This window comes from Camellia sinensis, chromosome 10, assembly GCF_055761805.1.
Source record: "Camellia sinensis isolate YWXY chromosome 10, ASM5576180v1, whole genome shotgun sequence".
Classification (NCBI taxonomy): domain Eukaryota; kingdom Viridiplantae; phylum Streptophyta; class Magnoliopsida; order Ericales; family Theaceae; genus Camellia; species Camellia sinensis.
Window position 1 is genome coordinate 16,839,778 of NC_138970.1, and position 14,384 is coordinate 16,854,161.

General features: G+C 35.9%; 1 long non-coding RNA gene across 1 annotated transcript; it reads right to left on the reverse strand.

The window, feature by feature from the left end:
- Positions 1-1,738: 1,738 nt before the first annotated feature.
- On the reverse strand, positions 1,739-2,321 carry LOC145800980 (uncharacterized). The gene is made up of 2 exons (XR_014341708.1): positions 2,159-2,321; positions 1,739-1,941 (listed from the first exon to the last, which is right to left on the reverse strand). It is a non-coding gene; the product is annotated as an uncharacterized LOC145800980 (long non-coding RNA).
- Between the last annotated feature and the right edge of the window lie 12,063 nt (positions 2,322-14,384).

Sequence of the window (14,384 nt, forward strand, 5' to 3'; positions counted from 1 at the left end):
TTTTAAACAATCTTGTTTAGGCCTTTAAACCACTGAATTCCAAAGGAATTTCAGTGGTAGAAATTTTGTTTTGAGGTCCAAAATGGGAGATGGTGGCTAACCCTCCTTGTCTCTCTATGTCATGCCTTGTTAGCACTTCAAAGTAGCGTCTTTTTATGGCTTCTGTTAGCTTAGTTCAAGCATGTTTTTGGCTGTATTTTAGCATGTTATAACTCTGTTTTTGGCTGGTTGGAACATTTCTTGTTTGCTTCTTATACTTGTAGTGCAATCTTGCTCACTAGCCTAGCATGCATAATGAGTTAGCCTATTATTCTAGCATGTGTTTACTCCACTCCAGCATGTTTTTGGCTTTAATTTAGCATGCTTTAACTCTGTTTCAAGTGGTCTTGGTCACATGTGCTTCCCTTTGTATAGCTATAGTGTAAGCGGTCCTTACTAGCTTTGTGTTTCAAGGCCCTTAACATGTTTTGCATGTGATATTTGCATGTTGTGGCATCATTTAGTATGTGATTTCAGAGCATATTCCTCTGTCGCTCCCTCACATCTGTCACTCTTTAAATGCTTTTGAGAGTTGTGCCTTATGCCTTGCTTGTGAGCCATTTTGCGCGCATGACTTTCTTTCCTTTTAAGCTTCTATCTCAGCATGTTTAGGCTATTATTTTGGCATGTTTAAGCTCTGTCCAGAGCTAGTTTGATCATTTGAGCATTGTGTTGCATGCCTCTAGTGTTGTATCCTTCACTAGCTTCAATGCTTTTGGCTTTTGGAATATGTCTTGCATGTGTTGCTTGCATATTTAGTGTCTTGAGCATGCCATTTTAGCACTGAAATTCTGCAATCTCTCCCCATTTCTTCATTTTTGATTTGTTTTTGAGGGTTTGTTGGCCTTAAGGTTGTGTTTAAGCATGAGTTAGGGTTTGTGCTCAAACGGCTTTAACTCTCTTTAAGGGTTCCTCCTAGCCAAAAGCATGAACTCTCTCATGTTTTAAACCCTCTTTTGGTTGACCCCTCTCTCATTAGAGGACTTTCACATTGGACAAACCAACTAAAGAATGGCTTGGTAATGTAAAATGTGTAAACAAGAATTGAACCAAGTAAAACATAGACAAGATAAACATGTGTGTTGCATTGCATGTGTTTGGATCGGACATTAGTCCAAACACAAGAAATGTGCACTATTACAAAAATAGATAAATATCACGCTTTTTTGTGTGATGTATGTTATTTAATCACACTTTTTAAGTTTTATTAAAGTGTGATCTTTGGGAGTGTGATTAAAATGGGTCATTTTTAATTACACCTTTTAAGTATGATTAAAAATATTTAAATCATACCTTTTAAGTGTGATTAATAACATTTAGATCACACTTTTTAAATGTGATTAATAACATTTAGATCACACCTTTTCAGTGTGATTAAAAATATTTAAATCACACATTTTAAGAGTGATTAATAACATTTAGATCACACCTTTTAAGTGTGATTAATAGCATTTAGATCACACTTTTTAAATGTGATTAATAACATTTAGATCACACATTTTCCGTGTGATTAATAACATTTAGATCACACTTTTTAAGTGTGATTAATAACTAATAAAACCTATGATAATAAACATTTAGATCACAGATTTTAAGTGTGATTAATATCTAATAAAACCTGTGATTAATATTGATTTGAAGAATAACCAATATTATCTTAGGACGCGCATTTGAAGAATGCAATACACACTATATACTATATTTTGAATCACAACCATATATTGAATGGAATAACGTCATATATTTCATAAATGAAAGTTAAATATGTTTAAAAGTAGATACAAATGAATTAAATAAAACGTTTTAAACTGTGCTTACATATATTAAAAAATGAAAAAAATTGAAAAACTACGTTCTTGAATTCTTTGACCATATTTTGCACCTCTCCAAGAAATTTCTGACCTAAAAAATAAAAATACAAATTAATTCAGAAACGGCTAAAAGCATATGAATAAACTTACTATTTTTGTAGAGACTGTTCTTGTCTTACAAAAGACAAAGTCCGACTGATCACACTCCTTCAAATGTCTTAACATTAAATACCTCTAGCATGACATGAAACATATAAAAACAAATCCTCTAAAATGATAATTACTGTAGCTGAAGCATAATATAGTACCTCAACAGATGCTTCTCCCATCCTTTCATCATCAATAATCCATCGAGTCTGACTCACATTTCGCAAATACTGCAATACAGAGAATAATGCCATGATTTGCCAGTTGCATGAAGATATAAATATATCTACAGACTCTACAAAATTCAAACACTAACTACTATACTCATTTCGCATGTCATATATGTAGTTCCATAATACCATGAGAGACAGGTTTAAAAAAATAATAATTAAATTAGACACCTTTAAAATGAATGAAAAAAATGTGTCACAAAAGATTAAATGTTGCATGGACTCTCCCACTAAATAGAAAAAATAAGTATTATTTATACAGCTTCTTTAATAGAATAGGGAATATCAATTGAAGAATAGTATATTGGTTCAATGGGTTTGAGTTTTCAGTTATATACTTCAATTGCAAAAGCCTATGTTTTTAAGTATACATACCTCAATATAGCAGAAATGGATCACTTGGGAGAATACTAAATAGCAGGATATACTCCCTCCAATAGGTGATGGATCGCAGTTTTAAATTTTGCGTTATCTAGTCAAGTACTTTATTCATCTATGGGAGTACTACTAAGTGAACAGAAAGAAGGAAAAAAAAAAAAAAAAAAAAAGAAGTAATACTAAGAGCAATCAAAAGAGAGAGAAGGACCAAGGTAAAATACTTGCATTACATAGGTGGACTTCAGCAATGGAATTTTGCTTCCACAACTCTTCTAGTAACTGAAACATAATGTCAATAAAAGCAAGATTTTAGATGGTTATGTAAATTAATGAAGAAAGAGGATCTAAAATTCAATAAAATAAGATCATTGACCTGTCAATTAGGAACATGAAGGAAGTGAACTATTTAAGAAATTAAACATGTAGATATAGATGGTGAAAAATAAAAGAAATTGGAACATATCAATTTTCCTTGAGACCTTCAAGAGACAGTCAAATCAGCCCAAAAAATGTTTGTAACAAATTCTATGAAAGAAAATAGATAAACCCATTTGAAAAGAATACCTTAACGTTGCACATTTAATCATCTTCATATTGCAGAAATGAAAAAGAGAGAAAGGTAATGTGGATTGCTTAAGCCAAGCATAGAACTTTCCAAGAAATTTCTTACATAGGGTGTGTGTTCCTTAATTGTAATTGCAAATTCCTCATAACATCAACATGCAATAATATAGTTTCTAAACACTGTCAGCCCACAAATCTCCTATAGGAATTTCTCAACCCCAATTCAAAGCATGCCTAACACTATAGTCTATAGCTCAAGTTTATCCACTAACCTTTGGATTAATCTCAACCAATGGAAACTATAAATAAACCATCCTAAACTCCCATATGAACAACACCAATCAAAGAACCATATCTCATCAAAAACTATTTTATCAGAACTCCTCCAAAAATAACAAAAAGATAACAGAGCATTGAACTATAATTGACAACATTACTGAACCAGATTGAATTATCCCTACCAAAAATACCATTCCCACTAAACATACACCCCATCAAACATAAAATCCTAAGGTAGCAAACAAAACCAAAAGTGGCAAAATGAACACACAAATTTTTTTTTTTTTTTAAATATTCATATCAGCAATGAAACATCAAGTCTTGATAAAATCCATAGTGAAGAGAAACTCCCATTCTAATTTTAAAACCTTTAAAATAATAACAAACAATAGCTCGAATGGTAAGCAAGACAAAGATTTCATACCTTTCTTTCAAGTCTCACCAGTCAACATATGTTCTCTGAATAAAAAGTTAAGTTGGGCAATTTGGGTCTGGACTCCTGGTTACGAAAAAAATGAAACACAAAATCTATAAAATCAATAGCCAAATCGAATCTCAATCATCATTAATTGGACCACATAAAGTCCACCGAAATAAACAGTTTAATGTAACTAGAAAAAATGACACAAATTCAATCATTTGTATAATACATACACACACACACATACATATGTATGTATGTATTATAAACACATATATACCAGTCTATAGATATATATACATATAAGAGAAGAAGAAGTTAACGTAAGATCTGAAGAAAGATGAAGTCAAAACCTTTATTGGGAAAGAATCAGAGTTGTTCATCATCGACACAAATGTTTAAAAAGAAAAACCTAAAAATCTCTACACGACCAAAACATCGATAACACAAATGTTTCAAGACCCCAAAATCGAAACTATACGTCAATCAAACAAACTAACGAAATACAAACTAATTGAATATAGATCCAAGCAATTTCATAATCGAAAATGAACAAAAACAATTGAAATCGAATGCAAATCAAAATGTCTATTGTGTAGCCATGGAAAACTCCTTATCTCGAGTCATTACAAAATGAATTAGGGTTTCGAATCATCAAATACTTGAATTCAAATGCAAAAATGGGAGAAATCGAACATGTTTAAGAAATGAAAAAGAGATTCAAGCTTCGAACAAACACAACAAAGCCAGAAAAAGAAGATTAGAATCTTTACCATAAATGAATTAGGCCTTTGAATGATCAGATGCTTGAATTCAAAAGGCAAAGACGAAGAATCGAGCACAATGAGAGAGAGATTTAAGCTTCGAACAAGAACAGCAAAGCCAGAGAGAAAAATATACAGACAACATAATTATCTAAATCGGAACCCTGTGTTGAATATGAGGGCTCTGTGTTGAATCTGTTGATTGGAACCCTAGGGTTGAGGTTGAGATTGAGAGAGAGAGTGAGTGAGTGAGTCGATCGGTTTCCGTCGTATTCAAAATAAGGATGCTTATGGGAATATTTGATCTAAAAATAAAATTAAATATATATATATATAATTACATCTTAATTAAAAAATATAATTTTAAAAAAAAAGATATAATCAAACTTAATTAAAAATGTGTACATATATGCATAAAAAAGATTAATTTATTATTGAAGGGGAGGAGATCATATGGCCCAAAGGGGGGTGGTTGCTATGCTACTATATGATGATGACAAAATATGGGATTATATATATGTTTACAGATTTATATAAATTAAACTGAGGGATACTAGTTTTCATTTCAAGGCTGTAGGCTGTTCTAATTTCATTTTTGGTCCCCCTTAAAAAAGTGATTTTAAAAATTAAAAAAACAATTAAAAAGTGTTAAGCACTTGCAATGTGTCTGCCATGAATTCTTTCAATTAGACACTTGCCAAAATTCATTAATGTCATTAAATAATTTCAAGTTTATAATAATAAGAAATCCATTAAGGATATGATAATCCCCAACTCTAGCGGTTTCTTTCTTTATAACCAGACTATACCCTGTCTCATCCTATTTCAAACCAAAGAAAGGAAATCGTCTTAAATTCGAATTGCATAGTGAATCTTCTTTCTACTCGATTTATTCCAATAACCCAAAAGGAAAGACCGAGAAAGATTTTAGTTGAACATTGTTTCTCTTGTGATTTGTAACTTGGTTATTTCAAAATCAGGGACAGTACTCTGCTATAATATTGAAAAATCTAGATTAGAAAAAGAGGAAGAAGCAGATGACCTTGGAAGCATTCAACCTGACTCGACTCCAGCGTGAAGCTGCGGTCTCTGGTTTGGAGAAATTGAAGAATGTAATCGTACTGTGATTCAACCGAGCATAATCGATCGCTTGCCACCTTCAAAAGCATATATAAACAAACATCTACTGTAATTGATTTGAGCTTATACATATATACATACATATTTTTAATATAAAAAAAAAAGGATCAAAACCCCCAACCAGAAATCGTTGAATTGAAATCCAAATAGTTTAATCAAATGCCCTAATTTAAGAAGGGAAGGGTTTCAGAAAAGAAAAGAAACAAACTCTACGTTTAGAACCTTACCAAAATTGCAGGTCTTTCCCAAGCCAATGAGTTTCGAAAGGTTGTAAGGGAAATGAAGAGCACCGTCTATAGCGAAGAGGGTGGGTGTCTATTGAGGAAAAGGATCCGAATTCGGGGAAGAGGAGGAGACACAAAGGTTGTGCCGATGAGGTGTTTATCGTTCCAAGAGAGAGAGAGAGAGAGAGAGAGAGAGAGAGAGAGAGAGAGAGAGAGACGAAGAAAAGAAGAAACTGTTGTGCGTGTATGATGGGTGGGAACTCTCTAATGTGTAAAATGATCTCAGCCATTTATTTATTGTAAGATCTGTGGACCATTTTAATCAATTATAAATGATATATATTTTCATAGAAAGGATCAATTATAAAGGATATATATTTCCTTTTGATTAGAAGTAGCCAAAGAGTTAAATGTATTTTCAAATATATTTTTTTTAATTTGTATTTTGGTGTTGGGGCTTTTTTTTTTTTTTAAAAAAATGGGAATTGTATATTTTATATAAAAATTAAATTGGAATATTTTATACAAACACACCTATTTAGGAAGTGTGATTAAATATATATATATATATATATATAATCACACTTATTTAAAGGGTCCGGCTTTGGTCCAGTCTGCCATCGGACTGGACCGTGCTGTTGGGCCCGTGGGGGCCCACCACGGGTCCCTTTTTGAAAATCTGAACCGTTCCTCGAGTACTATATGCCTGTTAAAAATCACGTTGATCGGATATCTATAGCTATGTGATCAAATCAGTTTTGTATAAAAAAAATGGACGGTGAATAAATTAACGGTTGATAAAAAACTGTTTTGATCACATAGCTATCGATATCCGATCAACGTAATTTTTCATGGCATATAGTACTCGACGAGTTCTACACATTGAAAGGTTCAGATTTTCAAAACGGGACCCATGATGGGCCCCCACGGGCCCAATGGTCCAGTCCGATGGCAGACTGAACCAAAGCCAGACCCTATTTAAAAAGTGTGATTAAAAAGTAATAATCTATATATAATCACATTTTAATCAGAATGTGTGATTAAAAAATATATAAATAATCACACTTTAATTAGAATATGTGATTAAAAAATATATATATAATCACACTCATTTAAAAAGTGTGATTAAAAAATAGTGGTGTATATATAATCACACTTTAATTAAAAGGTGTGATTAAAAAATATATAAATAATCATACTTTAATTAGAACGTGTGATTAAAAATATATATATATATATAATCACACTTATTTAAAAAGTGTGATTTAAAAGTAGTAGTGTATATATAATCACACTTTAATTAGAAGGTGTGATTAAAAAATATATAAATAATCACACTTTAATTAGAATGTGTGATTAAAAAATATATATACAATCACATTTATTTAAAAAGTGCGATTAAAAAGTAGTAGTGTATATATAATCACACTTTAATTAGAAGGTGTGATTAAAAAATATATAAATAATAACACTTTAATTAGAATCTGTGATTAAAAAATATATATACAATCACATTTATTTAAAAAGTGTGATTAAAAAGTAGTAGTGTATATATAATCACACTTTAATTAGAAGGTGTGATTAAAAAATATATATATATAATCACACTTAATTGAAAAGTGACATAAAAAATAAATATTATCACACTTAATCAAATCAAGTGTGATTAAAATATCAATCTAATTTTTTTTATCACACTTCTAATAAAAGTGAGATATTTTTTGTTGTCAAAGTGTGATCTTTAACTATTTTTGTAGTAGTGGTGGGACGTTTCATACTCAAAGTGATGAAACGTGTCACATTTCTTGGTCGCCAACTCCCTTGATCATGCATGATAGGGTGAAGGCTCTTTGTGTATTGTTTGTGCATTCACTAAGCTTGTGCAAGCTGGGTTTTTGGGCCATCATGCATTGAGATGCTTGGTTGGTGGCTTGAGAGTCGAGTGCCGCTCTCTTTTGAGCTTGAGACATGATGAGGAGAGCAGCAGTACACACATTTCCTTGCAAATACCTTGCCTTGGCTCTATTGTTCTCTATTGCAGCAAAACCAAGAGTTTGGGAAAGCTTGGTTTTTGGGCCATCATGCATTGAGATGCTTGGTTGGTGACTTGAGAGCCGAGTGTCGCTCTCTTTTGAGCTTGAGACATGATGAGGAGAGCGACAGTACACACATTTCCTTGCAAATACCTTGCCTTGGCTCTATTGTTCTCTCTTACAACAAAACCAAGAGTTTGGGAAAGGAGGTAGCCGACCGGCCATATGCACTAGCCGACCGGCCACATGCCCTAGCCGACCAGCCAGTTGAAGTGGCCGATCGGCCACCAAAAGACCAGCCAGTTGAAGTGGCCGGCAGCCACTTTTGTTGGCCGACCGGCCACCAGTCCATTTTGGTGCAAAAATGTTCCTGTTTTGAGGCAAAAGCAGTTTGGAGTTGGCACAATGTTCAAAAAAAACAGAAGCGAATGCAAACAGAGACAACCAACAGCAAGGCAATGGATTTCCGGGATGAAGCCAACCGAGCATGCATGTCTCCCTCGCCCTCAAGGCCATTTAACTGCTTTACTTAGCTAGTTAATTTGCTGGTTATGTAATTGGTTAGTTAATGTGTTTAGCTAATTAGTTCGTTTTGTAATATTTTAATTACCTTAGAATAGTTAGTTATTCAATTGGGTTGTAATACTTAATTAGCTAGAATAGTTAATTAGCTTCGTTTTGTAATAATTAGCTTAGCTTAGATTAGCTTAGCCTATTTATTCGAACCCTCCTTCGCGAGGGCACAATGTTATAATAAGGGTGCGTGTGTGTGTGCATGTCTTCCGACTCCACTTTTTTCTCCCCTTTATTTAACCGCTTTCGATGGTTAGATTAGGGGCACGTTTTGGTTAGCATACCTTATGCTTGCATGTTTGCTTCATTCATTTGTCTTGCATGCACTGGGCTCGGTGCATCATTCAAACTACATCGTATTTCAATACCTATTTGAATACGTGTGTCAAACTGTTGCATTCACATGCCATCTTAGATAGCCGAGCCTATTAGTTGCATTTTGCATGTGTTGCGTTAGGCATCTTGTATAGTTAGGATCATGCATTGTTTCTAACTAGCTTTTGTTTTTGGCTTGGAGTACACTGTAAGTGTTTACGCTTTAGCATACTTGCATGAGTGTGAGTGTTCCCATGATAGCATGATTGCCATGAGGCTATTTGCTTAAGTGATTAACTGCATGAATGCTTGTGGGTGAAGGCTTTGTTGCTTGAATTGGAATAATCCGATAATTGTGACTTTTAAGCCTACTTTGCGAAGTGGCAAAATCATGTTTTAAGCCCACTTGAGGGTGGCAAATCTACACTTTAGCCTACTTGCGAGTGGCACTTTCAAATCATTTTCGAAAACAAACATGAGTCGGTTTGTTCCAATTCTTGCGATTTAGTCTATACTTGTATGTTGTGCGCATCACATTGTAAAGTTAGCTAATAACCAGACAAGAACACATCTGTTTTTAAAAAAAGCATATCATGCTTAGTAGAGGTCGATCCTTTAATCAGGCGAGCGGGGGTGCTCATTTCAAGACCTTTCCCTCTCGTACTCAAGTTCCCGAGCCGAGGCAACTTTGATGATGACAGACACGTGGCCTTTAGCACGAGTCAGGGTTTCCTAAATTTTCCAAAAATAAAATATTTAGGTGACGACTCTGTAATCTGGCAAAGCAGTCCAATTTTGGCATTTTTCTGATTTAAAATCTGATTTTCCAAAATAATTTTCCGGATTGGACTCTTTAGTGTTTATTAGTTTCACATTGCACTTTGTGAGATTAGATTCAGAACCGTGACAAGAGTCTGAACTGTAAGGACCAATTCGAGCTATCCCCGAAAGGGGGTGGCGCAAAGAAAGTCGGGTCTACACATCCCACAGACCATAACTATGGATAATGGGACTGTATTTAATGGGAAGATGGTAAAGTCTTTTGTGGCAGAGTTTGGAATTAGCCTTGTTAATTCTACCTCCAATTATGCACAAGCAAATGGTCATTCAGAATCATCCAATAAGTCTTTGAAAAAAGGAATACAGAGAGTTATAGAAGACAATCCTAGGGATTGGCATGACTTACTATTGGATGTACTATGGGCTTATAGGACTTTTTCAAGATCAAGTACGGGAGTTACTTCTTATGCCTTAGTATATGGGCATGATACAGTATTGCTTGTAGAAATTAATATCAAGTCCTTGAGGGTGAGATGCCAGGATCAGTTAGTTTCTGAGCAGTACCATCAGAGCATGTTCTTGGAATTAGAAAATGTGTATGAAGCTAGAATTTAGGCATTAAATAGTATTCTTTTCCAAAAGAAGAAAGCAGCCAAAAACTATAATAAGAAAGTCAAACACATTAGCTTTGATGAAGGTGATTTGGTATAGAAGACAATACTCCTAATAGGAATTAAAAGCCATAAGTTTGGCAAATGGTCACCTAATTCGGAAGAACCATATCAAATCCATAGAGTCTTTCCATGGGAAAGATACCATTTGAGAAATTTGAATGGGTATGTACACCCTAAGAAAATTAATGGCAGGTACTTGAAGCCTTATAATCCAACTGTATGGGAAACACAAGGAGTATAGTAAATGCTAAACAAGAGAAACATGAAAACACTCAAATAATAAATAAAGAATTCATTTCATAAGAAGTTAAGTACATGCAGCCATAGATTGGCCCAAAAGTCAGTACAATGTTTCAGTTGTTCCCTTACAATTGATTCTCTACTCTTAAGGGATGGAAACAACTGGATGGCTGTAGCCATCTCCTGCCTTCGATCAGTCAGTCCTTGGTTGGTGATTTGTAGCTTGGTGGCAGTTCGATCCAAAGCTAGGTTAACTGCAAATAACTCTTCCTCTAGTTGAGCTTTCTTCTCCAAAGGTTGGGCTCAAAATTGGGAGACAGAGGAATGTTATTCTTTCAATTCAGACACCTCAGCATATATATGGGAAACAAATTCCTAGTCTCTCAACAATTTCTCCTCTACAGCTTTGGTAACATGGCCAATGTTAACATAAAAGTCAATGGTAGCTGCTACCTGAGACAAGTGACTTGAAATAGCCAGGTTGGATTGCTCAATGACCTTGCAGCACTAAAGGAAACCATTCTTGATAATAGGTCTTTGCAAGGCTTCGAATGGGATCCTCGACAACAATGTCAGCAACTCCAAACAAATGCCCAAATCCAGTGAAGGCGAGGAAGCCCTACTGATAGTAGAAGAGCTCTCAAAAATTTCCAAGAGAGAATCAGCCAGAACCAATGGCTCAATTTCATTATTGGTTGTTGGAATGGTAGAAGGCATGTCAAAAAGACTAGCCAGTCTAGCTTCGAAAATGTCCATCTCTTCCATTGACATTGGTGGTGCAGAAAGGGCTCTAGTAGAAGGAAGAGATGGTTGCATAGGAATAAGAGAGAAGGATGAAGTGTCCCTAACAGTTTTCATAGTCCTCGCCACCAGTAGGTCAAGAGAAGAAGGACTGGAGCTTGATAGGGATGGTGGACAAAGAATTGGTGAGCTACCAGTATCTTCTCTGAGAGAATCAGCTATCACTGGAGATGAAGTAATAACTGGGATCTCTTCAGGAGGGGAAGGAGCAACAAGGATTGCAGGGAGAATAAATTGGGCTGAGTTAAAGGTTAGAAGAGGAAGGTATGGAGTTAAGCCGAAGGATAAAGATATAGGAATGCTTTACCTCAAAAAAGGTGAGAAAAGTGTAGAACCAGGGAGTGGTAGCATTGCCTGAATGGGCTCTACACTTTGAGGCACTTTAGTGTCGGTCTTTTTTTTCTCTTTTGAGGATGCTTCTAATAGTCTTTCAACTTCAGATGAAACTGAACAAGTCTTTATTGAAGGAGAAGGTAGAATAATTATTGCTGCAAAAAACGAAATATGAAACAATGTTAAGTTTCAGTATCGAAAACTTGAGAAAGGAAATTAGAGACACAAAAGGAAATTACTAGTTTCAGAAGTTGTAGCAATGGTTGGAGAACTGCGATGGGTATAATGTTTAGCAGTTTGTTGCCTCCTTGCAGTTTCTCTTTCGAGTGCATTAGCAGCAGCAGCTTCATCCCTAAGCATTTGTTGTTGTCTCCTCTTCTCAGCCCTTTGGAATACAATGATCTCTTTGGAGTGTTCCGCTTCCACTGCTTTAGCAGATGCTTCATGAATGGGATCCCCAGTGAAATCAGAGAGAGAGACCGTCATTTTCTTCTTTCTTTTTAATGGTGTCTCCTGCTCTTTCTCTGCTTCCTCTTCTCCAACGTGAGCCTCAGGTACCTCTTCTTCAAGATCAAGCAAGAGCTTTCTTTTCCTTTGTTGTTGTTACTTGCTCTTGATGAGATTTAAAGCTTGAACTCTTTAAGGATAGTCTCTATGTGAGGCACCTACACCACCTACACCAAAGAATGAACTATAAGTAAAAAAGCAAAAGCATTATAAAGAAAGAGAAAAGAAAAGAAGCAGCAGTGCATACTTTTCTTCGAAATAGCTCGAACAACTCTAGGAAGAGGTGAGGCAGTGAGAGCAGACTTTGTGGTAGCAGGGGTAAGAGCTAGGGTAGCATGAGCAGTGGAGAAAGTAACAACTCAAGTCCCTTTGGACTTGGCTTGAGGTACATCTAGTACCATTAATAGATCTTGAGGAGAAATGACCAAGTACACCTCCATATTAGCCATCCACCAATTCTGGTACCTTTTCAGTGTATTGCTTTGGGGAATGAAGGGTAGGTATTCAAAATCAATCAAGTCTTGGATGAATTTGGAGGTTGCCTCTTCTAATCTGGATCTGGGAACTTTCAGTTCTCTGTTTGTAAGGTTTGAGTTGGACTGACTGCAGAGAGGGATAGGGATCCCTTGAGAGAGTCCAAATTCCCTAGCAAATTGGGCAGGGCAATAGGGCTCAGACATACACTTATAAGCTCTAGAGTTCATAGTGCCAATGAATAGCTCCCTCGGGATCAAAATAGAAACCCACATACTTTTGCACTGAGGCCTAGAGCAGGACCTATCGTTCAAAAAGGTCCTCAACCAGGCTGGGCCAATATTGGCTGGGCCAATATTGGCTTCAAAGAGGCAGAAGAAGGTGTGAGAAGAAGGGGAAGCTGGGAGTTGGTGAAAGAAAGAAAAGGAAAAGGCAAAGTTGGAAGGATAAAGAGAGACATTGGCTACCTTCATGCCATAAGTGGTAGGGTTTGGTATTAAAAACTTTAGACACTTAGAACGCAAATTAGTGAGGTATGCAAAAAGCCAGAGTTGGAGTATCCAAAATGGGCCTCCTTGATTGGTATCCATGAGTTTTTCACAAAAGAGGGAACAAGCTCTGTAGACATGGCCCAAGACATAAGGAGCTAAGGCCATCTGTTTATGCAAAACAAAAGCTTTGGCAATAGGGGCGAACTCAAGCATAATCCTCTGAAATGAAGTACAGAAGAGAAACTTCCAAAGCCAATACAATAAAAATGAAAAGAATTCCCTATCAGTCACAGGGCCTTCCTTTTTGTTCTCAATCTTGACAAAGTCACTATAGGATGAGTTCAGAGGGGGAAGAGAAAAAGGAATGCTGAGGTCAGGGTAGTCTGGACCAAATGGAGTACCAATAAGGGATAATCCTAACAGATGGCAGATGTCAAGGACAGTAGGAGCCATCATCCCATAGCTAAATTGGAAGAAATTGAAAGCAGAATTCCAAAAACAAAGAGCAGTAGGTATTAAAAATGGGTCCTCTGAAATGGTCAACCTGGACAGTTGAAGGTCGTCGAAGAGGCAAAGTTCTTGAAGATCTAGTGCCTTAGCAGGGACAACCTGATCATACCATTCCTCCCATTCTGGTCTTACTGTGGGCCAGCAGCGATAGGGTCGGTTCACTCTCCAACTTCCCCAATCAAGGCCGCCTTCATAAATGAGGCAATGGTCCTCCAAACGTGGGTACAGAGCTAGAAGCTGAGTAGGGACCTTTTTAAAAATAGGTCCAAGCACATATTCTTATTGCTCATGGTGACAGGGAATGAAACTATGCCCATCAATAGCACTTTTCTCGCCAGCTTTGTATTTCTCACACTCATCAGCAATGATCCTTTTTAAGGCTACGGATGAACTCACACGCTCCACAACTGGTATCTTCGAGGAGGAAGAAGCCATTAACAGAAGTTTTCAGAAGATGAAGTTGAGAAAGAGGGTAAAGGAGAGAAGAAGTCAATAGAGATGAAGGGTTTATGTGTTGGGCGAGCAAGTAAATTAAAAGCACGAAAGGAAAGGGTTTTTAAACCTTTCTGTCCGAAAAATGCCCAATTATTTTAAATAGGTAGAATTCATAAAGCAGTACTGAAGGTACAGATGTAAAGAGTTTCTCTCAATAGTGA